The sequence below is a fragment of the Petaurus breviceps genome, unplaced genomic scaffold (assembly GCF_028583685.1).
Source record: "Petaurus breviceps papuanus isolate PSGF00001 unplaced genomic scaffold, PetGlider_PUasm1.0 207, whole genome shotgun sequence".
Classification (NCBI taxonomy): Eukaryota; Metazoa; Chordata; class Mammalia; order Diprotodontia; family Petauridae; genus Petaurus; species Petaurus breviceps.
Window position 1 is genome coordinate 9,085,482 of NW_027185850.1, and position 19,814 is coordinate 9,105,295.

The 19,814-nt window shown below is 41.1% G+C and overlaps 1 protein-coding gene and 1 long non-coding RNA gene across 2 annotated transcripts in view; both read right to left on the reverse strand.

Annotated features, from left to right (window-relative positions):
* LOC138164885 (mesoderm induction early response protein 1) overlaps positions 1–19,814 on the reverse strand; it is a 485,607-nt gene that overhangs the window by 418,186 nt on the left and 47,607 nt on the right. The window lies entirely within an intron of this gene.
* The window catches only part of LOC138164883 (uncharacterized), a 50,274-nt gene continuing 33,028 nt past the window's right edge, over positions 2,569–19,814 (reverse strand). The window contains exon 3 of the long non-coding RNA XR_011169209.1: positions 2,569–3,582. This is a non-coding gene — a long non-coding RNA (uncharacterized lncRNA). The remainder of the gene's footprint in view (positions 3,583–19,814) is intronic.

Below are 19,814 nucleotides of genomic sequence, written 5' to 3' on the forward strand. Positions count from 1 at the left end.
GGCAGTGGGAACCTGGGCCTTGCTGGAAGCTGAGGGTCAGAGCTCTTTGTGAGAATGACTCTGGCACCTCTGATGCCTCCCTTTCTTCTGATACAACATTCTAGCTCCAAAAGAAACGAGGCTGTCAAATGTGGAGCTGAATCTTTGGGTGAGTGACCTGGACACAGGCTTGAATCATTATACTGCTTATGTTTGCTGGAGACCGTCCTCTAAAAAGTGAGATTGGGGATTATATAGGGCCCTCCTGCCTCCATAATGTTTGACTAGAAAAGAGAAGTCAAGACACGAATCTCAAGGGCATTCAGAGCAGAAGTCAGGAGCAAGCATTTAGGCATCAACCTCAGAGCAAAGTTCTTGGGAAGCAAACTCTCATTATGCTAAAGTTATAAGAGTGGTTTATTCCTCCATTGTAGACAAGTCTCCTAAAGATTCTGTACCTTCCCTGCCCCCCACTCATTAAACAGGTAGTTTTGGGGAAAAAAGGCAAAGCCCTTGGTGCTCTGACTAGGGCTGCATCTGATGATAGAAGATAAGACAGAAGATTAATTATCTGTGAGAAAATGGACCCTTCTAAATTTTCAGTCCTGAGCAGTTTTCACCTCTGCATGCCCATCTTTTTATGATTGTTTTTAGTCTTTTTCCAGTTTTGTCTGACTCTATGATCCCATTTGGGGTTTTCTTGGCAAGGATGCTGGAACAATTTCCTTCTCCAGCTCATTTGACAGATGAGGAAACTGAGGCAAACATAGTTAAATAATTTGCCCAGGATCATATGGCCAGTACGTGTCTAAGGCTAGATTTGAACTCAGGTCTTCCTGACTCCAAGCCCAGTGTTTAATGCATTATGGCACTCCTCAACTGCCCTTGCTATCTTAGTCCCAGGTAAGCTCAGAGGGTAGAACCAGATGTAATTGGTTAGACCTCACCAAGAGACAGGTTTAAGTTTGATGCAAGGAAACATCTCATAATCAGAATGGAATCTGAAGGGGAAGAGGATGCCTTGTGAGAGAGTGGGCAGCCCTTCTTGAAAGGACTACAGAAGCGCAGTAGCTATAACTACTCATCTGAAAGACCCTTGTTCTGGCAGAATTGACATTGTCCAGTAGGATTCCAGATTGACCTCTGGCAAATCTGGCGTAGCTTTGGTCTGCCTGGTCCCCAAGGTCTCACAAGTCACAATTCCCTCCGTGCTCCGAGGTCAGCCTCACAGAGCTGGTCTTGAGCTGATGAGTAAAGATTTCCCATTTTCAAAGACTTTCTGTCCCTGCTCTGGGGTCCTGCAACCTGAGGCCTGATTCATCAGGATGTTCTGATCCATACAGCAGCCTTTATTTACTGATCCCCTCAGCTGCATGCACCTTCCCATCGACATGACCTTGTTTTCATATTTCGTGGAGTTTATATATGGAATGTAAGCTCCTTGAGGGCAAGACCTCTTCTTGCTGTGGTCTTTGTATCCCCAGCACCTCAGCCAGTATCAGACTTATTCTGTAAATTAGGGGCTTAATAAATCTTGGTTGATTCGTCATCGACTGTTTGTATGCCTAGCACTCATGAAGAATACAAATGAAATGTCTAGCATTCAGTAGATGAGATAAACTAGCTAACGATTATATAGCTTACTACAGGCCAGGAACCGTGCTATGTGCTTTGCAAATACAATCTCATCTGATCTTCGCAATGACTCTGGGAGGGAGGTGCTAATGTTATCCCCATTTTATAGATGAAGAAACTGAGACAAAAAGAGGTGAAGGCATTTGCCCAGAGTCACTCTGGCCAGATTTGAACTCAGGTCTTCCTGACTTCAGGTTCTATCCACTGTACCACCTTCCTGTCCCTACCTTCTCTTGGCATTCAATGTTGGGCCATTCAATCATTCATTCCCCAAGTATTTACTGTCTTTTTTGGTCATTTTGCATTTTCAGTGATATCAGACTCTCCGTGAGCCCATTTGGGTTTTTTTTTTTTTTTTGTAAAGATACTACAGTGGTTTGTCATTTCCTTCTCTAGCTCATTTTACAGATGAAGAAACTGAGGCAAACAGGGTTAAGTGACTTGCCCAGGGTCACACAGCTAGTAAGTGTACGAGGTCAGATCTGAACTCAGGAAGGGGAATCTTACTGACTCCACACCTGGGGTTCTATCCACTGAGCCACCCAGTTGCCTATTTACTGTATCTACTCTATGAAAGATACAAAGAATACTACCTACCCTTTCCTCAGTGAGGGGAAGGATACAGCATATGGAGGCAGATGGTTGGGATTACAGTTGCCACTCTCTGGCTGTGACCTCAGGCAATTCTCATCATCTCTCTTGGCCTTGGTTTCCCTTTTCTCCTCCATAGAATGGACTCTATGACCTTGAGGTTGGCTCCTTTCAGTTATAAATAAATCAGTAATCTCAAGTTCTGGAATAGATTCACATCCTGGCTCTTTTTCTTATGAACTCTGTGCCTCTGGGTTAATCCCCCACCTCCCTAGGTCTCATTTGTCAAAAGATAAGGGTGAACAAGATGGCATCTGATATCCATTCTAGCATAAATCCCATGTATCTGCTCTCTCCCTAGAATGGAAGGATGATGAGGGGAAAGAGTTGAGACCATCATATCACAGCTTGTGACTAAACTAGGGAAATTAAATGATCAATAGGTAGAATGTGGAGGAATACTCTTGTGCCATAGGAAATGAGGAAGGGGTTGGTTTCAGAATAACCTGGGAAGACTAAACTGATGCAGAATGAAGTGATAAGAAACAGGAGAACATTGACTCAATGACAGCATTGGAAAATTTTGAAACACTTAAGAACTATAATCAGTGCAATGATTTGCCATGTTCTGGAGGGCCAGTGATGACAATGGTGCCCCAACAATGAGGAGATGGACCAAATACAGAGAAGGAGACACATGTCCAATGAAGGAGTTGGTTTTACTTGATTATGGATACTTGTGGGTACTTGCTATGAGTTGTTTTTTTCTTTTGGGGAGAAGGGGGAGGAGGAAGAGAAAGAAAACAAAAGCTTGCTATTGGAAAAAATTGAAAAAGATGGGTGAAATTCAGTCTCAAGATCCAGAAGCACACTGGTCCTTTGCTCCTCACACACACGTTGGTTCATTACTTTAATGCCTTTTAATGTCTGTCTTGGAACTGCTATGAGGAATATGAAGCAAAATTCATTTGGAAACAGAATTCTGAAAAGTCCTTCAAAGACACAGGAAGATCCAATTAAACAGAATGCTAAAGAGCCTTCTTGCCCCTTGCTTTTTTTCTGGTTAATTGAGGTGAGCCAGGAAACATTTGTAGTTTTCATCTTTGCTGTTGAAAGACTTTTCAAAGTCTGGGGCCACTTTCTTGCCTCAGAAAGGACCTTGGAGAGAGCATACAGCGTTTCACTGGCTCCCGAGGATCTTAAAGGGACATCCTACGGTCTGAGCCCCAGTGGACCTTGCCGAGAAGAGGGGGGTGGGCAGGAGTTCGCCTGGACCCTGGGACGTACCTTGGAGATTGGCGGTCTTGTTTTGCTTGGCTTTCTTGGTGACATCTCGGATATCGTCTCTTCTGGTGATCGGCTTCTTCCTTCTGAAAGCTATGAGTAGAGGAGGAGATGGGAGGGTTATTTCGAGTGATACATAACTGAGGTTTTGCCCTTCTTCTGTTTAAGGAGAAGCTGCCTCTACTCATTGAGGATTTCCAATTCTGAAGCTTATGGAAATTTCTCAAAGTCTGAGTTGGGCGTTCCCACCTTTCACTGGGGAGATTTCTTGTTATTATTCTATTTTTTTTGGGGGGGGGGTACAGCCGACCTATCACTCTATTGGTTGGTTAAAAAAAATTCCCTCTATCAAAGCTGGCATTTTATAAACACACACAGAAACATATATAAATGCATACACATATGTGTATATGAACAAGCATGTACATTCATATGCATATCATATACGTACATGTTTGCTATATGAACTTATGCATGTGCTTATAGACATGTGTGTAAACATATGCATGCATTTAGCAGAGATGTGTAGTCATATATTGTATTTGCACATGTATATGTGCATATATGTGTGTGTGCATACACAATACACACATGCATACAATAATTTCATGAAACTAGGGGGTGCAGCAGATAAAGTGGCCAGTTCAGTCTCTTGTTCTACAGTCAGTGGTTCCTGTTCCATCTGTTTGACATTTAAATACCAATACAATCTGACTCCACCCTCCCTTTTCAACCTTACTATCCAGGGGTATTCTGGAGCCAGGTCAAACTTGCCTGTAAGAGAGCCCACTTTTAAATTTTCAGTACAAGCGTTTGCACCTTAGAAATTGGCAGAAGCTACAAACTAGGACTTGATTTTTCTTTGTTTCTTTGTTAGATTAAAGTGAAGGGGAATGTTAATAATTCAGATTAAATTTAAAAGCATGTCCTATGTATGCCCCGCCCACTGCCCCAAGTCGGTTGTTAAACATATACTAGTGTCTCTGATTACTCTCCATGTTTCATGCACTCCATGGTCCAGCCAAACTGCCCCTGCTTCATTCTTCACACACAACATTACATACATTTCCCATCTACACTTCCCGGGGGGGGGGGGAAATTGGTCCAAGACCACCTAGGGCAGAAGCTACCCCTTGGTCCTTCTCTTATGAGCTAAGTGGTGCCCTAAGAACCTTGGAAGTTCAACAGGGCAGTTTGCCATCCTCCAGGGGTGCCTTCTTTTCATTCAAAAGCTGATTGAGGGCACCCCGGGAGAATATGGCCCCGCCCCCTCCAAATGACCCTCTTGGGATGCAGCCAACATTCTCTGTATACTATGGAAGCATCCCACTATAGGTGCTGGGGGGGCGGGCGGGAGCAGTGAGTAAATGATATGGATTTGGCTGAACAGCTGCTTTCGTAGCGCTCCATCTAGTGGCCAACCATGGGAAATGCGTCCTTAGAAAAAGCCAGAGAGAGACAGATAGAGACAGAGAGACAGAGAGACAGAGACAGAGACAGAGAGAGAGACAGAGACAGAGACAGAGACAGAGAGACAGAGAGAGAGACAGAGACAGAGACAGACAGAGACAGAGAGACAGAGAGAGAGAGAGACAGACAGAGACAGACAGACAGACAGACAGAGACAGACAGACAGACAGACAGAGACAGAGAGACAGAGAGAGAGAGACAGACAGAGACAGAGAGACAGAGAGAGAGAGAGACAGACAGAGAGAGACAGAGAGAGACAGAGACAGACAGACAGACAGACAGACAGAGACAGAGAGACGGAGAGAAGAGAGACAGAGTGCCTGACTGGAAGTCAGGAAGATGAGTAGAAATTCTGCCTCATCCATCAGATACCAGTTATGTGAATCTGGGTTAACTCTTTTAATTTCATTTCCTTATTTGAAAAATAGGGGTAATAATAGCACCTATTATAGAGTTCCTGTGGGGATTAAAGAAGAAAACTGAAATAAAGTATTTTGCAAACATTAATGCACTATATAGATGCTAATTTATTTTTATTATGCCTATAATACATATCACTGGGCATTTAAAGAGGTGAGAGAGCTTGGCATTTTGCTAAGAAAACAACAAAAAATTAATGTCAACCATAGATTAAACAATCAATAGCCCAAGCTATGAACGTGAAGTTGAGGAAGAACATGGCCCCTGAGAGGGGATTGCTGTTGAGAAACAAGAAAGGGGTTTTCTCTTTTCTACCCCTAAATTTGCCAAGGAGTAGGGCTTTTATAACAGAGGAAAGAGCTAACTATGGATTCAGGATGCAGTTAGCCCTGGCAACTAAAGAGTCAAGCTGTGTAGAGCCTGGTAGCACAGCAGAGCAACCTTCTGATTAGACACATTGTACTTGAAATGGGAGATGAGTAGGTTAGTGAGGACTTCACTAGAAAAAGACATTGGGGGGTGGCTAGGTGGCTCAGTGAATAGAGCACCGGCCCTGAAGTCAGGAGGACCTGAGTTCAAATCCGGCCTCAGACACTTAACACAAAACTAGCTGTGTGACTTTGGACAAGTCACTTAACCCCAATTATCCTACCTTCCCCCTTCCAAAAAGAAAAAAAAAACAACGAGAAAGACATTGGGACTTTGCAAAACTTTGTGAGGTTAGCAAACATGTTTGAAATAATAAAATGAATTGTTGATGGGCTCTGGAGAATCAGATATACATGAATTACCTTGGCCACAAATGAATGGACCCCGGTATTACCATTGTACTCTGAGTCTGATCATGTACTTCCTGCAGATGCCATATTTATGGGACAGTGTCCTAAGTTTGGAAGGGGGATATTTTCAAACTTCGGTTCTTATGACAACATTTCAACAATAAATGCCTTTGCTAAGGTCTACTAGATAAGTATTTGGTCTACAGGCTGACTAATAGTAGGAATTATATTGATGGGGGCTCAAGAATGTAGTTTTAGGAGACCATACCCACAGGTTACATAGAATATGGGAGTCACAGGCATTCCCTGGAGATACAATCCTTGAGTACGAGGTACAAGCCGGGGGAAGTATCCTAGAAGGCATCCTACACTAGGAATTGTGAAAGCAATGCAGCCTTTACCTTCAAGGAGCTTGAAGGATATAGGGGTATACAACATGTATACAGACAAGTAAATACAGAATGTAGACAAAAAAAATACATAGTGATATGGGGTATATATTATCAGTTGGAGGAATCAGGGCAGTCCTTTTGAAGAAGATGGAAATTGGGCTGTCTTGAAAGAAGTCACTCATTTCAAGAGGTAGGAGTGAGGAGGGAGAACATGCCAGGCAAAGACATGAAAGTAGGAAAGGTGAAATGTTGTACTCAAGTAAGTAGCCCAGTTCAACTAGAGTGTAGAGTACACGAAGGGTAGTACAGTATACTTTGGCTTCTGGAAGGATATGCTGGCTAGATTGGGAAGAACTAGAAATGCCAAACAGAAGAGTTTGTATTTGGTCCTCAAGGCAATGAATGAGAAGCTGCTGAAACTTTTTGAAAGGAAGGTCATAGTTGAACATTCGTTTTAAGATATTAATTAGGTAGCTCCGCTTGTGATACATTGTTGCGGAGTGGGGGGAGTAATTAGGATGCTATTATAATCGCCCTAATAAGGTTATGATGGCCAGAGCTGGGGATGGGGGTGGAGAAAAGGGAACACATCCAAGTGATGTTGGAAAAGTAGGATGGACAAGACTTGACAATTGATCAGATGTGGGGACTGAGGGACAGTGAAGAGATGAGGATAACTTTTAGGTTGAGAACCTGAATGATTTGCACATGGTTGGTATTTTCAAGAGAAATAACATTGTTATGATGAGAAGTGATTTAAGGGAAAATATAATGGAACAAGTTCTGTTACAGACAGGATGATGATGAGATACCTATGGGACATTTATGTGGGGATGCCCAGGAGACAATTAAAGAGTTCAGGGTTAGTTTCATAATCTGGGAATTATCCTCATTGAGAAAATAATAAGCTATCAACAAAGAAGAAAGAAGAGGGTTCAGGGTAGAATGCTGTAGTCAGGTGAACTGCGGTCAACTGGAACTGGCTTGTGAGAATTGATTGTTAAATTTTCACTGTGAGTATTTACACCTTGGAAATGAGCAAACACTACAGATCGAGGCTTGATTTAGTGCATTATTTATTATCTAGACTTAAGGGAATGATGGAGAAAATGTTTATAATAGTGACTTAAAAATGTACCATTAAATTTTTTTTGGGGGGAGACACATTTACCAGCACACCCATCTGTGCTACACTGAGATATTGGGAGACATAGATGATGGTACTTTAAAGGAAATGGAGACATATAAATTTTACTGGCAAGATGAGAATCACTAGAAAGCAACATCAGCAAATCTCTTTCCCTGGGAGGGAGAGAAGGAGGAATGTGGTCAGTGGTTATAAATTCTATAAAGAGATTAAAAATAAATATGAGGATTGAGAAAAGGCCATTGGATTTATCAACCAAGAAATCATCCTTGACCTTGGAAAGAGAATTTTTAGTTGGGTGGTGGGCATGGAAGTCAATTTATAAGCTCTTAGGCAAAAAATAAATAAATATCCCAAGGATATGAACTAGCACTTCTAAAATGAGAAAACAAATTAATAACCCCCTGGAAAGCAGAATATCTCTACTAATCAATTAAATGCAAATTAAAATAACACTCAGGTACCACCTTACTCCCTCCATCATATCTATAAACATATTTAAAGTAATAAAATGCAATGCTGGCAGGGCTGTGGGGAAGCAGGTGCATTCATCCATGAGTTGTGGAGCTGTGGTTTGGTATGACCTTTTTTGGAAAGCAATGTGGAAGAGGAAATAAGTTACAAAACTTCATGAAGAAGGATTCTGTGCTACTAGAACAATGTTTCGAATATGTTGTTTAAAAAAAGAGAAGAAAAAGGAGCTAACTGTATAAAAATAATCACAATGGAAAAACCCTATAAATATTCCATATGATTAATGATTGGGAGAAGTGACTGAATTAATAGTGAAATATTCTTATAATTAATGTTATTAAACCATAACTTCTAAAAATGAAAAAAATACAAATATGGGATTGACTTATATGAATTGATAGAATCTTAAGAGAACAGTATCAATGTAGAATCAGAACAAAATATACACACTGACTACAACTATGTTAAAATAACAAAAACAACCATAAACCAGAATAAAAATAAGAAAGAATCAGCCTCAGAGTCAGTAAGACCGGGCTTCAAATCCCAATCACAAAGCCTACAGGCTGTGTGACCTGAGGCAAATCATTTCACCTCCCAGTGCCCAAAAGAAAATGAGTTCACTGATGGAGGGAATACCTTACTGGGAGTTCTCACCTCCCTTCCCTCTCCAAATCATAGATCTTGCTCCACCCAAATAACAATAGTGATAAAATCTGAGAAAATGTGTAGAGAGATCGGAAAAGACACCGAAGCCAACAAGACTTTGGTTATTTTTGTTAAAGGAAATATAAATCTAACATTGTAAATAGAGGGGTGTGTTGTCATGGATAGGGCACTAGATTTGGAATCAAGAAAAGCTGAGCTCATATCCCACCTGTGGGATGGGCCAGTTGTGTTGGCCAAGTATTTACCTAGTCTGTACCTCTTTTTACTCATCTGTAAAATAAAAGGGGTTGAGGTCTCTTCCTTGTCTAGGTTTATGTTCCTATAGTTTTGTTTAGTGTTCATGATTTACATATACTTTCATTTTTATTTTGTGTATTTCAAAGTTTTTGTCAATGGTGACCAAGTTTATAATTAAAACTAAATAGAAAGATGGTTCTAATAGAAGCCTATTTTGAGGCACAGACGAACTGCTTAGGAATCTGTGGTGTTTGCTTGCCAGACCTCTTTTTCCTCCCTGAGACTTGTCTTTTCCTTGAAGCATCAGTAGTAGTTGAGGTCTAGTTAAAAGGAGACATCAGGCACAAGACCCTTTCCAATTGCCTAGTGTCTCTATGACCTTAATTAAAAGAAAACAAACCAGACCCAGTGTGGGGGAGACAAAAGCACACAAATAGCCACCAACTCTTGAAATTGCTTTGTGTGCAAAATTTTACAAGTTGGGGGAGTGTGGGACCATAAGCCATGCCAAGAACTGACCAGTATCCCTGGGGAAAGTTGCCATTTTGCAGGTGGGGTGGGGCATGACATGCATCCACGTGATGTTTGTTATTCAATATTCTGTGTGGTCTGCATGTAGCCCCAGACTTGGCCTTGAATTTGTTTTTTGTTCACTATTACGGAAAAGGTTTCTTGAACTGTATAGTAGCTTCAAAATCATCTGTGTAAGTCAGTGCTGCGGCTCTGCAGTCAGGCTTTCAGAGAATGTTATAAATGGACATCTTTATGAGGTCTGGGCTGGACCAGGTGGCTGCTAAGGTACATTTCAAATCTGAGATCCTGCCATTCAGTGACTGTTCTATTTTCCATCCCACCTGTCTTCATTTTTTCTATAAGAATGACAGGAGATATTTATCAGATGCTTTGCTAAAAATCTATGAAAACTAGATCTCTAAGAGTATAGAAACAATATGGCAGAGTAATGGAAAGCAGGATAATGAATCTCACCCCTAACCACCTCCAAACTGATCTAGAAAATGCTCCAAATTTAGTCCTAATGGGAAAATCCAAGAAATAGAGACAGATTTTTTTTCCAGCCAAGATAAATGTAGGGATATGGAGAGAGAGGTCTGTGGACATGGGGGACTAGGTATGACTAGGAAGATTCCATGGAGCTCTCCAACACAAGGAGAGAGTGAGCACCATGTTTGGAACTGAGTTTTGTCTTTTGTCCATTTGGGGATGAGGATGGAAGAAGGGGAGACACTTAAAAACCATAAAATTTAATTAAAAAAACCCCTCTGTCTCTGGCATTCCCTTGACTTACTAGAGATCCTGTAAAAACAAAAAGAAAATGAGGTACAAGCTTTCCATGGCCTGTACTTGAGGAAGCCATGGCTGGTCTTTGCAAACATTGCTTTATCTTTCAGAAACTCCATAAAATCTTGGTCACTTGAGCTAAAGCTTGTTGGGGCCAAGGGCTCTGAGAGGCAGAAATATACAGAAAGAGAATTTCCAGCATGGGATGGAGATCCTGCTTGAATTTGTCCAGGGCTTTCCATTCTGCCCCTGACACTTTCTAGATGCTAGATGCTAGTCAAGTCACTTAACTTCCTACACTCAGTTTCCACACCTGTAAAATGAGAATAATAATTAAGGTACCTGTATTACCAACCTACCCTTCAGATCTGGCCTCAGACACTTAGTAGTTGTATGATCTTGGGCATGTCAATGAACTTCCTAGGCTCAGTTTCCACATCTGTAAAATGTGCAGCTAGGTGGCACAGTGGATAGAGTACCAGGTCTGGAGTCTGTCTCATCTTCCTGAGTCTAAATCTAGCCTTAGACACTTTCTAGTTGTGTGACCCTGGGCAAGTCACTTAATCCTGTTTACCTCAGTTTCCTTACCTGTAAAATAATCTGCGGAAAGAAATGGCAAACCACTCCAGTATCTTTACCAAGAAAATTCCCCAAATGGAGTCACAGAGTTAGACACAACTGAAATGATTTTAAAAAATGAGAATAATAACTAAGGTGCCTATAGTATCTACCTACAATTCAAGTCTGGCCTCAGACATTTATAAGCTGTGTGACCCTGGACAAATCACTTAACTGCCTAGACTCAGTTTCCCCAATCTGTCAAATGTGAATGGTAATAGCAGTAGTATCTACTTATAGTCCAAATCTAGCCTCAGACATTTATTTATTAGCTGTGTGACCCTGTTTGCCTCAGTTTCCTTATCTGTAAAATGTGGATAATAGCAGCAGTTACATTCAAACATTGTTGTGAGGATCAAATGATTCTCAAATGCAAACCTTTAGGGGTTCTCTAAATGCTAGCTATGACTAAGGATGCTTCCAGCTCTAAATCTATGGTTCTATGAATTTGGCTTCAGTTAAGTAATCCTTGCTGTTTTGGCCTTTCCTTTTCATTTCTCAACTGTCAAATATCTTGGGTTTTGAAATTCTAGAGCCTACAATTACTGTGTATTGATGTCAGCTCAGGGAGTGGACTGAGAATAAAGGAATTTTAATTTCTGCTTTCTTATCCCCTCATCCTATTCTGTTTTTCTGCACATCTATTCAAAGATCACATCCCTCTTTTATCTGGCTGGGGAGATTGGATAGAAACTGGTGAACTAAGATGATGGGACTAAAATCACCACCATGAGCGGGACATCTTTGGGTCATGCTGGCTTCTCCAACAAAGCAAGGCATGGGAGGAAAGCCAATTTTCCTAACGCAATTTGGTCATCCAAAACCAATCCAAAACAAGACAAAACCCCACATACACTTAAACAATGGAAAACCGAAATGAGTGAGTGGTTTGCATCTAATTCCAAAGGACAGGAAGGAGCTAAAGGTCAAAATGGCTCCTGGTTTGTTTGTTTGAAGAATGTGCTTGCCATACTCAAATCCCTACCAAATTAAAGTCCAGGGCTAGAGGAGCTTTACCTTAGGACTCAACGCTCTGCTACCTGCAGGCTAAATACTGCCCAGCTCTCTTTTTGCTGTTGTTGAGTAGTTCAGTCCTGTCCAACTCTTTGTGACTCCATGGGTTTGTCCATGAAGTTTTCTTGGGAAAAATACTGAAATGTTTTGCCATTTCTTTCTCCAGCGTGTCTCCATTTTACACATGAGGAACTGAGGCAAACAGAGCTTAAATTACTTGTCCAGAGTCACTCAGCTGGTAAGTGTCTGAGGCCAGATCTGAACTCATGAAGATGAGTCTCCAAGACTGGTACCCCATCATCCAGCTGGCCACAATATATTTAACTGTCCCCCAATCGGTGGACACCTCCTTTGTTCCCAGTTCTTTGCTATTTAACAACAACAATAGTACTTCTTGGACTCTGTTGAAGGAGGGTTTTTTTAAAAAAAATCATTGACCTTTTTGGGAATCTCTGGGTCAAAGGTCATCAACGCTTTAGTGGGTTTCTTAGCAAAATTCCAAATCACTTTTCAAACTTCATATGTTTTAGAAAGATTTTCTATAAACATTGAAAGAGAGTAGGGTTTTCTGAGCAATGGTGAGTTCACCAGAAAACTCTCTTGACCAGAGCCTTGTGCATCGCCTTGGCAGTCCAGTCTGCCAAGGCTTTACCATTGAGTCAAACCCAACTCTTGGTTATGAAGTCATTTTGTTCTCTTGTTTCCAACACTAACTCCTCCTACTCAACCTCTGAGCCTTGACAGATAATTTCATAACCTTTATGGCATGATTCAGATGTACTGAGATATTTTGAGATAGCAAAAAAGTACTGAAATAAAAGTCAGCTCTTATCAAGAGTGAGAAAAATGTCTGAAACTGAAGATAAAAGAAGGTCTAGGAGAAATCAAGGAATTTAGCTGGGTAGAGCCAAGATGGAAGAGTAAAAGCAGGAACTGGCTTGAGCTCCCACTCCAACCAACCTCCAATATCTAAAATATGACTCTAAATAAATTTTAGAACTACAGAACACACAAAGTGATAGCCAGAAACAAATCCTCCACTGAAGGTGTCCGGGAAGACCAATAGGAAGGGTCTATTGCACTGAGGTGGGAGCCAAGTGCAGTCCTGTGTGAGCCGCACCTGACCACACTTGCAGCCCAGACCAACTAGAGCAGACTTCAGTAGGCTAAATCACCAGCAGCTGTGGTTGTTTCCAGACCTCTCAACCCATGAACACCAAAGAGAAAGTAAAATGTCAGTGTGGAACTCTGTTGGAACTGGGTGAGAGAAGAGCACAGTCTGGCCCCTGCCCCCAGGGTGGCAGAGGTATGGTGGCTGCAACTAATGCCACATAGCTGCCTCTGGAACCCCTGTGGCCTGCAGGTCACAAGGGGACCAAGCAGGCATTCAGAGGGTAATCACTTGTGCTTCGACCTGCTGGAATCTGGGTCACAGTCTTGGGTGGATGTCCTGGGGTGAGGAACGCCAGTACATCAGAGCTTGGGGTGGCTGTAGAGAGGGTGCTCTCCTCAGACCTCTGACAACTGCACAAACCCCAGTGATCTGGGACACAGCTCTCTCTCTCTCTCTCTCTCTCTCTCTCTCTCTCTCTCTCTCTCTCTCTCTCTCTCTCTCTCTCCCTCCTCTAGAAGCAGAGTTCTACTGGGGCAAAGAGCTCAAAAGTCTAGTAATTGGCTGGCCTGATAAGCAAACAGAGGAAGTGCAATCAGACCGTAAGGTACTTTTTGGGGCAAAGAAGATAAAAACATAAAACCAGAAGAAGACAACTAAGTCAAAACTCCTGCATCAAAAGCTTCCAAGAAAAGTATGAATTGATCACAGGCCATGAGGAGCTCAAGAAGAATTTTGAAAATCAAGTAAGAGAAGTGGAGGAAAAATTGGGAAGAGAAATGAGAACGATGCAAGAAAATCATGAAAAGTGAGTGAACAACCTGACTGAGGAAAATAACACCTTAAAAAATGGACTAAAAAGCCAATGAGGAGAAGCATGACTTCAAAGGCTGAATTTGCGAGATGGAAAAGGAATTTCAAAAACTCACTGAAGAGAATAATTCCTTCAAAATTAGATTGGAGCAAGCGGAAGCTAATGACTTTATGAGAAATCAAAATGCTATAAAACAGATCCAAACAAATGAAAGAATGTAAGACAATGTGAAATATCTCATTGGAAAAAAAACACTAACCTGCAAAATAGATCCAGGATAGATAATTAAAAATTATTGGACTACCTGAAAGCCATGATAAAAAAAAGAGCCTAAAAATCATCCTTCAAGAAATTCCCAAGGAAAATTGCCCTGATGTTCTAGAACCAGAGGGCAAAATATAAATTGAAAGAATTCACTGATTGCCTCTTGAAAAAGATCCCAGGGGTGGCTAGGTGATGCAGTGAATAGAGCATCAGCCCTGGAGTCAGGAGGACTTGAGTTCAAATCCGGCCTCAGACACTTAACAATTACTAGCCATGTGACCTTAGGCAATTCACTTAACCCCAATTGCCCAACTTTCCCCCTCTGAAAAGAAAAAAAAAAGATCCCAAAAAGAAAACTCCCAAGAATATTATAGCCAAACTCCAGAGTTCCCAGATCAAGGAAAAAATATTACAAGCAGCCAGGAAGAAACAATTTTGCATTGTGGAAACATGGTCAGGATTACACAAGATCTAGCAGCTTCTATGTTAAATGATGGAAGGGCTTATAATATGATATTCCAGAGGTCAAAGGAGCTGGGATAAAAACCAAGAAGCACTTACCCAGAAAAACTGAGTGTAATGCTTTAGGGGAAAATATGGTCATCTAATAAAATAGAGGACTTTCAAGTATTTTTTTTTGCTTTTTGGAGGGGGGAAGGCAGGGCAATTGGGGTTAAGTGACTTGCCTAAGGTCCCGTAGCTAGTAAATGTCAAATGTATGAGGTCACATTTGAACTCAGGTCCTCCTGACTCCAGGGCTGGTGCTGTATTCACTGCACCACCTAGCCACCCCACTCTCAAGTACTCTTGACAAAAACACCCGAGCTGAACAGAAAATTTGACTTTCAAATACAAGAAGCAAGAGAAGGTAAACAGGGAAAAGAAATCATAAGGAACTTATTAAATTTGAACTATTTACATTCCTACATGGGACTTTTCTCAGTATGAGGATAGTTGAAGGGAATATATATATATGTATAGGAGGGTCTATATGTATATAAATATATATGTGTGTGTTCATATGCACATACATGTATACATAGACAGAGGGCACAGGATCAGTTGAATAGGAAGGGATGATATCTAAAAAATAAAATTAAGAAGTGAGAGAGGAATATATTGGGAGAAGGAGAAAGGGAGAGATAGATCAGGGTAAATTATCTCAAATAAAAGAGGCAAGAGAAAACTGTTATAATGGAGGGGAAGAGAAGAAGGGTAAAAGGGAATGGGAACAACCTTTCTGTCACTGAATTTGGCTTAAGGAGGAAATAACATACACACTCAATTGGGTATCTTACCGGAAAATAGGGAGGAAGGGGATAAGAGGGGTGATGATTGAAAGGAGGGCAGATTTGGGGAGATGATAGTTAGAAGCAAACACTTTTGAAAAGGGACAGGGTGAAAGGAGAAAGTAGAATAAGTGGGGGACAGGAGAGGATGGAGGGAAATATAGTTAGTCTTTTACAATATAACTACTATGGAAATGTTTTGAATTACTATGCATGTGCAACCTATATTGAATTGCTTGTCTTCCCAGTGGGGGTAAGTGAGGAGGAAAGAAGGAAATGAATCTAGAAATCAAAATTTTAAAAATAAATGTTAAATTTTTTTTGGCATGCAACTGGGAAATAAGATATACAGGCACTGGGGTATAGAAATCCATCTTGCCCTACTAGAAAGTTAGGGGGGCGATGGGGGAGGATATAAGAGAGAACAGATTGGGGGAAGGGGTATTCAGTAGGCTCGCTCTCTTGGGATTGGGGTAGGAGAATGATCGGGAGAAAATTTATAACTCAAAATCTTGTGTGAATGAATGTTGAAAACTAAAAACAAATAAATAAATTGAAAAAAAAATAAAAATAATTTAAAAAGTGATTAAGCTGTAGGAAAGGAACCAACAAGCATTTATATAATGAGCAAGGCTCTAGATCTAATTCTAACAGTGAAACAGAATACAAGATCATAAGATCTAGAACTGGAAGGAACTTCAGAAGTAATTGAGTAACACCATCATTTTATGGACACAGAGAGTGTCATACAGGGTTACAGAGCCCTTAAACGTTTGAGGCAGAATTTGAACTCAGGTCTTCAATACAAGCCCAGAGATTTATCCACCTGGTCACACCACCAGAAATCATCAGGACAATAGACTTAAAGATAGACAAGATTTTAAAGTTATAGGTAAGGCTATATTTTGGAAATCAATTACAGATATTTATTGATTGATTGTTATGCAAAACATGTTGTAAAATAGTGAAAGCTTTCAAAAGCAATAGCCAAATGTTAATCCAGAGGTGGGGAAAATAATAATTGAAATTTCGACAGAGAATGCCATTTCATAGCCATTGGCATGCAATGCCTTCTTTGACCAGAAAAGCTAAACACCTAACTCTAACCCTCTTTCCGTGTCCAATAGTTTTTTCCCCCACATGCTCTAATTTAAAAAGCTTTGATTAAGCATGCCATATGAGCAAACCACTGGACTGAGTATTGAGGATACAGAGAAAATATGGAAACTAGTCCCTCAAGAAGCCTGCATTCTACTGAAGAGTTTGATTCAAGTTGGAAGGTCCTTTTGATCAACACATTGAGTAGGTGCTTAATCAATACTTATGAAATACCTATAAAATCAATGAATGATTGAATTCATGAGTGAATAATGATCATCTCAGCTATGGGATAAAGTCCAGTCTAGTGAGGTAACCATAGGCAACTTTTTTTTTTAAAAGGGCAAACCAGGCATCACACAATGCATCAATAATAACAGGAATGGGAAATAAAATGGCAGCCACTGGATTAGCAAATAGTGAGGGTGGAGATGGAGCTGAACTTATGATTTCACGGATGGCACACTCCAACGTTAGAAAACTCCCTCTGCCAGTACAGGTAGACACTATATGGTCTTTGAGAGTCACCTAGAGCCCTTAAAATGCTTGGGATGACAAAGTCATTGTGTGACAAATGTGGAATTTGGGTCTTTCTGCCTCCAAGATCAGCTTTTTCTCACTTGGCCACAAGGTTTCTCCCATAAAGTCTTGTTTTAAAGACAGGAATAGGGATGGAACCTGGGATTTCCTTTGTAAAGGAAATTCTCTCTACCAAGTTGGTGATCTTTTCTGCAATTTATAATCTTAAAACAGTTGCCTAGAGAGAGCAAGCACTGAGAGGTTGGGTGTCTTGTCCAGGGTCACCCAACCATTATGTGACAGAAAATGACATGTTGTCATATCATTTTATCCTACCAGCCCTTTGTATTTAGCTAGTATTTCATCCTTCCCACCATTTGTCAATGACATTGTCATGTTATGGGTAGGATGAAATACTAACTGTGCTTGGCAACCAGCCTTGCTTTGATCTTGAGTGGTTCAGATGGTCATGGAATTTCAGAGCTAGGAGAGACCTTAAAGAAACTAGTCTGTCGATTTAATACTTAATATTTTTAAAAGTCTTATTGATAACTTTTGGTTTTTCATCAATTGATTCTGAATATACTACAGTATTCTTTTCCCGCATTCCAGTAAATCTTTCTCATGTAACAGAGGGAAAAGAAAAAAAAAACCTAACCTGAACTAGTGGACATAGCCACCCCCCCCACACCCAACACAAAGTTCTGTACCCATAATTCCCCACTGCTCAGAGGACAGGCAGGTGGTGTATCTGCTCATCTGTCCTCCGGGGCTTAAGACGGGGCTATACAATCAGCCTGGAGTTTCTGCTTCGTACTAGTGTTCTTTCTGTTTAAATTATTGTATGTATCAGAGATAATGTTCTCCTTGTTCTGCTCATTTTGCTTCACACAATTTCCAATGTCTTTATGGCTTTCTGTGAGTTATTCACATCTATGATTATTTAGGTACAATATTTTAGTGTTCTGTCATGTCCAAGTGTTTGTAACCCCATTTGGTTTTTTTTTTTGGCAGAGATACTGGGTTGGTTTGACATTTTCTTCTCCAGCTTATTTTACAGATGGGGAAACTGAGGCCAAGAGGGTTAAGTGATTTGCCCAGGATCACACAGCTAGTAAGTGTCTGGGGTTATATCTGAACTCATGAGGATGAGTCTTCCTGATTCTTGGCCCTGTGCTCTGTGCACGATGGTGCCCACTAGCTGCCCTCGATAATGTTGTTGTTGTTAAGTGATATACCAGGACTTTATTTGCCACCGATGGTTTAGCCGTTTTCTCAGCCCCACATTTTAAACAGACCCAGAGTGGCAACGATTTGTCTTCTCTCTTCCCAAATAAGCAACAACCTTTGTAAAGACAGCAACTCTGTCTCATCTGTTACTTTGGCCCCCAGGACAGAGGGAGTGTGGCTTTGTTCTTATTGAACCCTGGATGCTGGGAGATTCTGAGGTGTCTGTATCTCTGCTAAGGCTCACTAAGGTGGCACTCCCGATTCGGACAGAGCTCAGTTCCCTGTCCTGGGGATAGTGAGAGGGATGGGGCTGGATCCTGATCCTGCCGATAGGTGAAAATCCCGGATGATGACGCTGCCTCTGCCAGTGAAGGGTGGCGACTTCTCTGTAAGTTATAGAAGCAGAGAGTTGCCCAGGGCACTGGCATGTTGAGTGATCTGTGCCCATGTGTGTCAAAGATGCTTTTGGACCCAGGTCTTCCTGCTCTGAGGCTAACTCTCCATCTATACTGCTTCTCTTAGGCTTCTGTCAAGTTGCCTAGGGCCACAGTCACCCGGAAGTGGTACCTGCCATGTCTGGCTGCCGTTCCCCATTGACCCAAAAGCTACCAACAGGATTAAACATCAGTCATGGCTTTTTTCACTTTTTTTAGCACAACACTCCTTCTTTGGATGGCCTTGTTTAGAAATGGCAAGCAGATGGAGCCACCATGGCGCTCTCTTTGAGAGTGAGGACTGTCTTAACTTTCTTTGTATTTCTACCCCCAGCATCTGGCACATGGTAATAAAATAATCATTGACTGATTGACTTCAACTGCATCATGGGCTAAATTGGCACTCATTATTATCATTGTTATTTATTCAGAGGGGGGAGGGACATTAGAGGGCATGTGAGGGTCTGGGAGAGAGCTGCAGGGATGATGAGATTCTGAGGGTGGTGGCTCTGGATGCAGTGAGGAGTGGGCTCACATCATGTGGCTGCATTGGATGGTAGAAATAGGAGGTGCAAGACTGATGGTCTTCACAGAAGAAGAAGTATGTCCTCTGATGGGGAGGAAAAAGCCTCCCTACTTCTCAAGGGTGGTGGCCCGGTTGCCCTGTGCTGATTACAAATCTAAGTCTAGGAAAAAGAGAAGGGCTGTAATTTATCTATATAATGCATACATACATACATATGTATTCACACATATACATATGCACATATATGTGTGTCTATATCTATCAATCATTCTATCAACTATCCTCTATCTATCTGTCTGTCTGTCTATCTATCTATCTATCTACTATCATCTATCTATCCATCTATGTATCTACTATCTATCTATCATCTATCTGTCTGTCTGTCTATCTATTATCTACTATCTATTATCTATCTGTCTATCTCTATCTCTCTTTCTGTCTGTCTATCTCTCTCTCTATCTGTCTATCTGTCTGTCTATCTATCTATCTATCTATCTATCTATCTATCTATCTATCTATCT